Genomic DNA, 11,479 nt, shown 5'->3' on the forward strand with positions numbered 1-11,479 from the left:
GCAGATGAGAGGTGGGTGGGAAACTAGAAGATGGCTCCCCCCGGTTTGTTCATTGCATCTGATCAGCCTTTGCAGGGTGCATGCACACGTATCCTGCATCAGAAGCATCTGGGGACTGTGCTCAGATGTAGAATACAGTTCACCTTAGCTTGCTGCAAACAGCCCCCCCCCCCCCAAGGGTGGTTTGTGTTTTAAACAGATAGGTAGGACTTTGACATGCTGCCCCACTCCCTTGTTTCCAAAGAGATTAGGTGCACCCAACCCTGTCCTAGGAGGCCTATCTCTGCTACATGGACTGGGGACAGCAAGGCTGGGCTCCATATTTGGGGCATTAATTTTAAATGGAGAAATGGAAAAGACAGAGTGATCCCCAACTAATGATGAAAATACCACCACTGCCATGCAATGCTCTGAAAATGTACAGATTTGAGGGAGGGGAGTAGATATAGTAAGTGAGAGCTTTCTGGCATTCCACCTTAATGGGGGTTTATTCACCAACTTGCTCTCCAAGAGGCCTCAGGACACTCAGCAGGTGCATTTGAAAGAGAAATACAGAAGACATGAGCCTGCCCGGCTCCAGAAGGCAGGGGGAGGAAGGGCCTAGAGCAGAGAAGAATCAGGGAGCTCAGGGTAAAGCTCAGGATGGGGAGAAGGGAGTTAAGAGTAGTGGAAACACAAAATCAAAGTAAGCAGAGCTGTCATCACAAAATTTCTCAGGATGTGCTCTACAACCCTTCTAGAACAACATAGATTATAAAGTAGCCCCTTAACATCTGCTGAGGAAAGACTCCAGCTGTAGCGAGTTACCTGGATATGTGCTTGCTGCTGCCAGAACATGCCTGCTCTCCTCTCCTCAGAACCACAGCAGAGAAAGGACTACATCAACAGAGCAGCCAGATCAGAAAGCCAGGTGAGTTACAGAGAAGGTGAGAAGCAAGGATATTTCTGGAAAATCAGAGCAGTTTCTTTTGACACAGGAAGGAAGGAAGGAAGGAAGGAAGGAAGGAAGGAAGGAAGGAAGGAAGGAAGGAAGGAAGGAAGGAAGGGAAAGAGGGAGGGCAGGAGGAAGAGAAGTTTTCTAGTGATAGAAGAAAGTTTCCAATTCTCAATAATAATGAGACAAATTTTAAAAAGTCTCAAAGATTGTCGAGGCAACTGTAGTAAAATGTCAACAGTAGCTGAGAATACAGTCCATAGAATCTCTCTTCCTGAAAATACCAGTGTTTTAGAGACGATTACTTAACTATAAATTATTTTCATACACACATTTTTTCCTATTTTCTATTGTACAAATTTTACAAGGAGTGTCATTTGTATGAACAGTGGGTATTGAAGAGCTCAGATAATTTAAATCATTAAAATGTACACTTTTTAAATTCTAAAATTGTGAGGAATAATAGTAATTAATTTTGAGGGGCAGGAATTGCCTGGGAGGTCCAGCTGGTTCCACAAATATACAAGAAACAAGAGGCCAAGCCAGAGAGAAAAGGCACAAGATCCAGCCTGTTGTTTGCCCCTGTGTGTGGAGGCAAGAAGTCAGAGAGATTCCGCCCAATCTTATCCACCCAATCTTATCAGGTGGTAAATCTGTCCTTTGATCTTGTCAACAATGTGGAAGGTTGGAGACAGCTGCCACCACCCTCGTCAGCAGGGCCTCCATTCCCTCATAAAACGTCGATGAAACCGGCAATAAACCGGCCTGATAAGGAAGAAGGCTCACGATTTCAAAAGTCAGCAGCTCCACAGAAAATGCCCTTCTCTGCCTCCAAGGTTCCTTTATTTGAAGAGCAAACACGAAGCACCCATTCCCCTGGCCATAAAGTTTCTGAGCAAAGAGTTTCACTAACCCTGAGATTAGCAGAACTTGTTTGGAGTGTTGCCCACATTCAGAAACCACCTCCCCTGCTCCCTTCCTGAAATTCTTCACAGATATGGGCATAGGGGGGGCAGCAAGACAAAGGGCAAGGACCAGAGCGACAATAAAAATCCGGTCCAGGAGAAATAAGAGTCATTTGATGCCACAAAGTAAACTAATACTCTTAATTAAGTTGAGAAAGGAGAAGGGGTAGCAATTTAGTAGCACATCATAAACTATAACTTTGGAAATGTTTATTTTAACTTCTGTTTAATTTTCTGGGGAAATTGATGGAACCCTCTGAGTTTAGCAGTAGTAGACAGAGTCCTAACCATCACCCTGCTCTCTAGGAATTTCCTTAGTTGACTTTCTTGAGCAAGTGTCAGAGGAGTCTAGATACTTAAACCGGAGATCTCCAAAGAATCCAAAAATAAAGCCCGCCTCCAGTGAGTCTTCGGGGAGTACTAATACACCTCAGGGCACCTACTCCAGAGGAAGACGTGGTGGGTGGTGAATAGGTGAATGAAAGGAAGAGTTAGGATGAAACAGGCCTTGGAGGAAAGATAAACAGCACCCTGGAGCTGAGGGAGAGAGACAGGAGCAAATTACATATCACAGGGAAGTCTACCTAATGCCTCTCATTCAAGGTGATAAAAGGCAGCTAAGCCAAAGGATAATTTAATTAATTGGGGGGAAATGTCCAGGTCTTTCATCTCTTCTGCCCCAATTTAAAGAGACCAGTTAAAGAGGAGGAGGACCCTCAGGAGGGCCTGCTGACCAACACACCCCTGGCTGGCAACTCCCCTGCCCAGAAGTTTCTCTCTCCAAATTCCCAAGCTGGGAGAGATTTTTCCTTGTATGGGGGCGGCAGGAGGGAGGGTGCAACTGCTGGTAAGCTCAGCTCATCTCTCTTCAGTTTCCACACTTATCTCATTGCTTAACAGACGGTAAATCTTCACACATTCTTACCCGGGCCATGGGCTGAGGGGTTGCTCAGCGTGCTCCTGTGTGCTTTCCACTCCATGTTTCTGTGTTCAGGAGGGCGGGGACCACCTTGACTAACCTTGCAAGCGCCTGCCCCAGTGCTGGGCACCTGGAGCTCATAATCATGGTGGTCCAGGGACTAGTGCCCAAGGGTGGTCAGCTGGAGTCCCTCTCACCCCTGTGCTCAGCTTCTGCATGTCTGTGGTGTCTGTTTAATGTTGCCCGGAGCAACACCCAGCAGGTGGGCTCCATGGGCATTTGGGCTCTGGTGGGCATCAGTGTTCCAGTCACTGGAGATGAGGATGCCTAGATGAGATGGGGCTAGGCTGTAACTGATGCCAAGCCTGTGCAGCTGGCAGCATCTAAGATGCCCCAAAGTCATCCACAGTGGTCAATAGTGTTTGGCCAAAACCTGTAAGATAGGCAGCATTGAGCTGATCATCCTCTAAGACATAATGAATAGGCCATGTTATCTCAGTTCATTTGTGGAGTATCTCTAAACGTTTCTAGGCCGAGGGACTGGGGCGGGGTCTTCATGGGGAAGTCAGCCACAGTGCTCTTCCGGGAAACTCCATCAGACGCCTTATTCCCACCCGCTGCTCTCTCCAGTGCCATCAGCCGCAGCCTGTGGGGAGGAGGACACTAGCCTCTCTGGGGGGACCGTGCAGGGGACAGTGACCATCCTGCAGGACAGGTGCACAGTTCCCCTGGACAGGAGGCTGCCCCATAATTTTCTGCTAGTCAAGAGGCAGGGAAGTACAGTGATCTAGAGCACAAGCTCTCTGTTAATGGCCCAGGTCCCATGCCCAGTTCTTACACTTACTACTCATGTGAATTAAGCAGAACACTGTGCCGCCTCTTTCTCAACTATAAAATTAAGATGATAAAGCTAAGGTTCTCACTGGGTTGCTGTGAGTAGATGAGAGGATGCAGGCGCAGCATTTGGAAACACTCAACACGTGTTAGCAGTTATCTGTATTATTTTGAGACATAGCCAGCATTTTGCTTCTTAGTGCTCAGAATAAATAGCTTGTAATTTTCATGTCTACAAAATATTCATGTTAAGTCTAGTTTCTGTGTTGAAGGTTGGCATTTCTGGAACATAAGGGCACCCTAGTTAAAGGCAAGAAAGACTCCAGCCTCAGATCCAGGTGAAGGCCAAAGCAAGCAAAACTGGTTACGGCATGGGCTGGGGAGAGGCTAGGGCTGGCCATCATTTGCCTCTGTGTTGTCTCCCATGTTCCAGCAGACATTCCTGTCTGGGACCCATCCTCCAGCCCCCGTGTGGCACCAAAGGATCTTTACACACACACACACACACACACACCTTCCATACCTTCCATGTCATGTGGGTGTCCACCGCTCCAGCAGACGTTGTGGACTTCCAAATGGTTTAAGAGTTTGGAGGTTGGGTATCTGTATATCCATGTTTATGGTAGCATTATTCACAATAGCTAAAAGGTAGCAGCAACCCAAATGTTCCCTGATGGATATAAGTGGATACACAAATGTGGCACATACAGACAATCGAATATTATTCAGCCTTACAAAGGAAGGAAATTCTGACATGTGCCACAGTGTGGGTGAACCTTGAAGACACTGTGCTAAGTGAAATAAGCCAGTCACAGAGAGACAAACCCTGTATTATTCCATCTATGTGAAGTCCCTCGAGGAGTCGAATTCACTGAGACGGAAAGCAGACTAGCGATTGCAGATAATTGGAGTTATTGGTTAATGTGGATAGCCTTTCAGTTTTGAAAGATGAAAGAAGCTCTGAGACTGGTTGCACAATAATGTAAATGCTACTCAACTGTGCACTTAAGAATGGTTAAGATGGTAACTTTTACATTATGTGTATTTTGTCACAATTTAGAAAAATGTTTGGATGCTGGGTCCTCACACCTTCAGACGCACAGGCTGCCAGGTCCAGCATCCGGAGGCAGCTCAGGGTGCTCTCTCCACTGCAGAGGGGACGCCCTGGCCTCCCCCACAGCCACCATGTGCAGCCGGCTCGCCAACCCGTGTCCTGGTCAGGGCTGCTTCTGCCCGAAGGGGGGTGTCTTTCCTGGTGTGTACAAAGGTGCCATTGGACCCCCAGCCTGTGCCTATGGGCTGTGTCTGCCCAGAGGCTGTATCTGCCCCAAAGCCCCTGTGCCCTGCACGTCTGTGTCCTTCCCAGCTGGGCTGGGAGCTGCCCGGAGCAGGGAGCATACTTGTTTTCTCCGTATTTTCAAGTGGTCATGCAGCACCTTGCACACAGTTAGTGCTTAATAAAGATTTGTAGGGAGGAGACAGGCAGGAAGCAGAGAGAGAGAGGAATGGAGGGACGGGCAGAGTGGATAGCAAAGATTTTTCTGGAGACAAATACATGTCTCAATATGTGGTTTGTGCACATATATGTGGCCTGAGAACCAGAGGAATTCTTCTGCGGTCTCTGGATTTTCCATGGATTCCTGGGGTTTCATCTTAGGCCTTACTGTGTCCTTCCCAGAATTCTGAAAGTTGCAGTGGGCTAGGAGGTACTCCAGGTCTTCCCCTGCCCTGGGCATTTCTGATCCTCGCTATTCTCTGCTGTGAGCAGCCTGGGGCTCAGCTGCCCCCTGTGGTCAGTGTTCTTGGCAAATGCTAAATGGCTGCAGTGGGTCAGACTTCCAACCCTCCCTGTCAACCTCACTCCTGCTGGGCCCTTAGAGATGCAACACCCAGAGCAATAAACTCAAAAGCCCCATCCTGTGGAGGTAAAGTGTATTTCTCCTTCCCTCTGCCCCCAGCCCAGTGTCCCTCTCTCTCTCTCTCTCCCATCCTGGGCCTGGGGCTCACAGCTCCCGCCCAAATCGGCTCCCTAACCTCTCTTCCCCCCCCCCCCCTCCACACACACCCCATCCTGCGCTTCCATATCTGCAGAGACTGTTCCCAGGAGATAATGGCCCAGGTCAGACGGAGGGGAGCTTTGTGCTCTTGCAGAGCTGTGGGCTTTTCCTAGCTCTTCGCCTGCTGTTTGCTCACCTGTCATTTCAGCTTGGTGACAAGGCTGACAAGAACAGGGGGAAGGGGCGCATATTTGTCAGGAAAGGTAATTTATTGGGAGGCCACCGGCTATAAACATGCCCTTTCGGTTTTCGATTGCAACCGAGGCCACCACGAGCCCGGTCCCTGTTAATGGGTAACCAACCAGTGAGCCCCTCATGAGGCAGATGCGGAGAGTGCCTCCACCTGGGTCTCTCCTTCCCACTCCTTCCTTGTGGCTGCCTTTCTCTGCCGGGACACAAACCCGCTGAAGAGGGATGCCCAGGAGCCTGGCTCTCAGCTCAGCCACTGTAGTCCCCACCTGACCCTAAAAGGGTCTGCTTCCCCCAGCCTCGCTCTCCAACCATAGGCAGGAGTGATCACCGAACACGTGGTGTGGCTCAACGCATGACCTCTGACCCTGGAGGGCAGGGCATCAGGGTCAGGTGTGGTGGCTCCTGTTGCAGCTCGAAGTGCAGGGGGCAATGGCTGAGAGCGGTGAGCTTTGTCAACTTGTCAGCACCACGCATACAACCCCAAACACACCTCCCCAGGGAAAGAGGAAAAGCCAGAGCAAACTGGACATTTAGAGTCTAATTTTAGTCTAAATTTAGAGTCTAATTTTTTTCAGAAGAAATACGCGAAGAGTGAGGAGCCAAAGAAAGGAAAGCCACGCAGACGTCTTGAAGCCATGCCCGGCATGCCCTGGATGGGGTGGGGCAGTGCGAGCCTCAGGAAAGGGGAGGGGGCTCTTGGACCCAGCCAGGGCAGGGCGGCCAGGTGCGAAGGCTCCTCCTGGAGCACCCTCCCCTGCGTGGAGAGTGATACCAGCAGGGGGCAGCAGAGAGCCCAGGCCGGTGGAAGGCTAGGGGAGGGGGTGCTCTAGACCAGCGTTTTTCAACCGCTGTTCCGCGGCACAGATGTTGCCTGGTGTGCCGTAGGTGCAGACAAGACAAGAATTTTATAATTTTGCACTATTTTGTTTACTTAATATTTCATAATAAAGTAATTATAAAATACTTTCTTTGTGTTCATTTGATTCCTATTCAAGAGAATTACTTTATATATAGTCAATATAGGCACCGAGTTAAATTTTTTAACATTTTCTAATGGTGGTGTGCCTCGTGATTTTTTTCATGAAACAAGTGTGCCTTTACCCAAAAAAGGTTGAAAAACACTGCTCTAGACTTCCTTGGATGGCACCTGTCTGCCTTTCTTCATGGACTTCCTCCTATAGATGCCCACTTTCCCCATCTCTTTCCTCCTCTCTCTCGTTCCTTTATCTCTGGTCTTCCTTTGAGACTGTGCTGCCAAAGCCAGCCCCCAAAAACCAAGGGGTCAGTCATAACATCTTGGAAAACTCCTGTCTCCCTGGACAAGCCCCACCTTGCAAATGTGGTGTGACAGGCAGTGACGTGGGTCCCCGGGCCCCGGGAGCCTTCCTGAGTGCCTTTGGCGAGGGCTTGACCCTCCCAGGCCTCAGCTCGTTCACCTCAGAACAGCAGTCAGGCTGGAGGCTGGGGTCTGGAGGCACTCCTGGCCCTATTATTAGGATGAGCCTCTTGTCTGCTGCCTGCCCCTCGGCTCCAAACAATAAAGGAAGGAGAGAAAAGCAATGCCCTCCCTGCTGAGGATACCAATGTTGCTGCCAAGAGCTTTGGAGCAGAATCAGATCCAAAAGCTACTTAAAATAACGGCACAGATGGAGGCCAGCAGCAGCTGTGCGCCGTCAGAGGAGTCCTTGGGAAGAGCTGAAGAAAAGGGGCATTTGGATGACCGGTCTGGTTGAAATGGAACTAAATCCAGAGTGCACTTGGTGTTTTCCAGAAAACCCTTCTTAAAATATTAATTCCACGAGTGTACAGCTAGTTAAGTGTATAGCTAGTTAAGCCCACCAGGCGAAGCCGCTCAGGTAGCCTGCACTCAGATTAACAGCAGACCAGCCTCTCCTGGGCCCAGGTAACCGCCGTCCAGACTCCCAGTGCTGGGGAGGAGTCTGGCCTGTTTTTGAACCTTAGGTACCGTGAACTCCTGTTTGTGTCCTCCTTCTCTGGTTCAACGTGATGCATGTGCATCTCGCCCACTGGTGGCATAGCGTTGTCCACTCATTCTCATTGCTGAGTTGTATGTCAGTGCGTGATGGAACCACCATTTACTTACCCATTCCCCTGTGAAGGGACAGGAAGGCTGTTTATGGTTGAAGCCATTATGAATACAATGCATGTGCATGTATACTTTTTGTGTTGTTAATCCTCACCCGGGGATATTTTTTCCATTGGTTTCTAGAGAGAAGGAGAGGGGGGAGATAGAAACATCGATGTGAGAGACACGTCGACTGGTTGCCTCCCATCTGCACCCCTTCAGTGCACAGAATGATGCTCTTACCACTGAGCATGCCGGCTAGGACCATGTCATGTGCTCTTCGCGGACATTTGTCTTTATCTCTGTTGGGTATTCACGGGGATGGGGAATGGTCTCGGCTCAGGGGCGGGGCCAGGGATCTGTAAAGCTCTTTTCCTCTCTGAATTAGGCAAGCAGCGGTATGAAAAGGCAATGTTTGTGTAGTATTGACTTTTAATGAAGCTGAGTATGAAAGCTAGTGCATGGCCTGCTACCGAAATGCGGGCCAGTGGCTCTTATACCTCTCATCACCCAGCCAAGTAGGCCATCAGCGTGGCTGGCTGGCAGCAGCAGTGTGAGGCGGCACCTGGGACGCAGTGCTATGGGAGGGCTTCCGGCCTGGCAGGATGGCCTAGAGAAGGATGGAGGCCTTGGTGTTAGGGGGCTGGGCTCTCCTGGGTATTGGAGGCTGAGGGCATTCCTCTGATCCTCTGCCTCTCTGTGTGTGACCTCACTCACCTCACCCTCCCTGGCCACAAGCAGAGCAATTTCCATCACTCTGTGTCCATCCAGCTGTCTGGTACAAGCTCTGAGCACCCCATGAGTGTGAAATCAGCCTATACAAAGTTGCTCAGAGGACCTGCTCACACCTCATACTGACAAAGGAGCAAGTCCCCAGTAGGAAAGGTGACTCCTTTTAACAAACGTCTACTGGATATCTGGAGCGAGCTGAGGGTTGGAGGAAGGGAGCGGTGCAAGAAAGAAACAGGAAGCACAGACAGCGCCGCACAGATGGAACCCTGCTGGCCCAGTTAAGACTCAGCACTCTGAAAAGCACCCAGGGAGTAGGGCATGGCATGGGGTTTCCTTCCGATGGCCAGTGCAGTGCCCACTGGCAAAGTCAGGACAGTTAAGGCCACTGTAATATGTTTCTGATGCATGAGTCCCTCACCCAATTCAAACTCATCAGCTAAGCAGGCAGTGGACAAAAACAGAGAAATCTAGAGCCACTTTGGGGACCACAGCCAGGGGCCAGGGGCTCTCTCTCCCAGCACCTACCGCCAGACCAAGAAAGACTCCTCTCTGGCTCTGGCTGCGGGAGGAACTGTCTGTGCTAAGGCCTCCCAGGATGGCTGTGGGGCAGGTGGCAGGGAGGCCAGTGGGGGGAGGCAGGATGCTAAAGAAAAGACTATTCTGTACCCCGGCAAGGGAAGTGACAGGTGCGGTGGGTTCTGAGGAAGACTGGGCCCCCCCGGGTAGAACATCTAACCTCACAGGGAGGCACTACCCTCTCTTCTCATTGGAGGTGTCCAGCTCCTCTGGGCGGGGGATTGTGCCATCTCCGGGGCCGCATCCTCCCCTCAGCCGGGTGTGCATGGCAGCTCTGCGCCTGGGGGTTTGTGGGTCACAGAGGGGCCTGCTCTGAGCTCGGGCTGCTGCTAAGCGCAGGGCCTGCCTGCTGCAGGACACGGACCGTCATCCCAAATCTCCGAGGCCGTGCTGACACCTTGGTGAGACCCCGCGCGTGTGCCCAGGAGCGAAGAGATGTTCTCTAACTCATCGGCATGGGCCTCCTGGCAATAGCTCACTCAGTTATTATTTTATGAGACTGTTATCCCTGGCAGCCACGGGATTAATAAAAATTGAGGGTAATAAAAGAAATCACAGAGGAAACTAATGCTGTCAACTGTGTCATAAAAGAGAGGAAGCAAGCTTTGTTTGTAATGACAAACTCTCCGAGTCTCACAGGGCTCGGAGGCAGGCCGGGAGGAAGGGGCTGTGAGGCACATTTGGAAGGACAGGCTGCCCCTGGTTCCAGGTAGCCACCTCTCCCCATGGCATCGACTGCAGAGCCCCCTCCCATGCGCTGGCGGGCAGAGGGGACAGGTCTCTGGTCCCATCTGTGTCTTCTAGTAAGCCGCCGAGGAAGGTGCTTCCACCACTCTTCCCACCCTCCATGCCGTCTGCAGTGGCCCCGGCCCAGACCCTGGGAGTGCCACAGCTGCTCCTCTGCACTTGACGCCCCAGCCTTCCTCCTGGCCCCTCCCAGAAGCCAGCAGGTGCCCACTGCACCCAGGTCTGCAAAGCCTCCTGGGAAGCAATGCCCCAGCACCCTGCCCTGTCCCCTAGGACTTCCTGAAGCTTCCTGGGCAGGTTCTCCCTCAGGGCCTCCTAAGGGCTCCTTCCACCCCTTTCCCCATCAGGTCCGCACCGTGGGCTCTGAGAAGGGGTGGGATGAGAGGAGGGAAGAGGAGGAAGCTCATGCCTGACCCAGACCCGCCCTACAGGGAGCACACGAGCTGAGGTTTTGCCCAAGGATTTGCACTGAAAGCCGTGAGGCTGCAGGGCGGGTCGATGCCTCCATGTCCTGTCACTGCATGTGGTGGGAGTGGCCCGGGAAGCACACACAGGCGGGGGAGGAAACAGCTTTTGAGACACATTTGTCTGTCTGTGCTGCCAATTACTGACCCCAATCATAACCTGACTTCCCAGCGACCCAGATGTGGCACAGAGGGACCCTTAGCTCCATATTTGAAAAAGCCCTGAGCTGCCTCCAGGAAAGGGGAGCCCAGCCTCAGCCCAGGGGAACTAACTTCAGAGACAACGCAGAAACAACTCCGATCAAAGATGATGCAGACGTGCAGTGTGCACCCCGCTCTGAGCACGGGGTGCATGCTGAGGGCAGGCAAGGACAGACACCACTTCAACAGAGCTCTGAAGAGGAGAAGAATGTTTTAGGGCTAGAATAAGGACAGCCTAGATAAGGAGACTGGCCAGAAGGGCAGGGGCCAGGAAGTGGCCAGCCAGGAGAGGAGAGGAGAAAGCACACACCTGGGACCGAGATGAGCAGTCACCCTGTGGCACACAGTGGCTCTTCTGTGAAACCGATTAGCTCACAGGTGCCCCTGGAACCCTCCCCAACTTTATTTAATTACTAAGAATTTTCTGATGGTTATTGAAAAAGCTAGGAGATGCTTCTGGAGAAAGTCAGCTTGCTTATGCAATACACACGTCCAACAGCTCTGGCTTGTCTCAGCACTCAGGACTACCAGGGGAGAATGGAGGGGACATGAGGAGGAAGAGTGGATCTCCGAACAGGATGCATGATCAGGCCCCGCTGTTTAGACCCTGAGCAGAGTCCGGAGGAGCAGGACCGTGACTCATCCTTGCCTCTTTACCTCCCACTCCCAGGTGTCCTGCTCTGGCTCTGGGCTTCCTGGATCCCAACTTTATCTGAGGAATTTCTCCAGAAGGAAATGTGGGTGCTCAGAGCCTGGGCCTCTCAGCAACTTG

The sequence above is a fragment of the Pipistrellus kuhlii genome, unplaced genomic scaffold (assembly GCF_014108245.1).
Source record: "Pipistrellus kuhlii isolate mPipKuh1 unplaced genomic scaffold, mPipKuh1.p scaffold_m20_p_3, whole genome shotgun sequence".
NCBI classification, from domain to species: Eukaryota; Metazoa; Chordata; class Mammalia; order Chiroptera; family Vespertilionidae; genus Pipistrellus; species Pipistrellus kuhlii.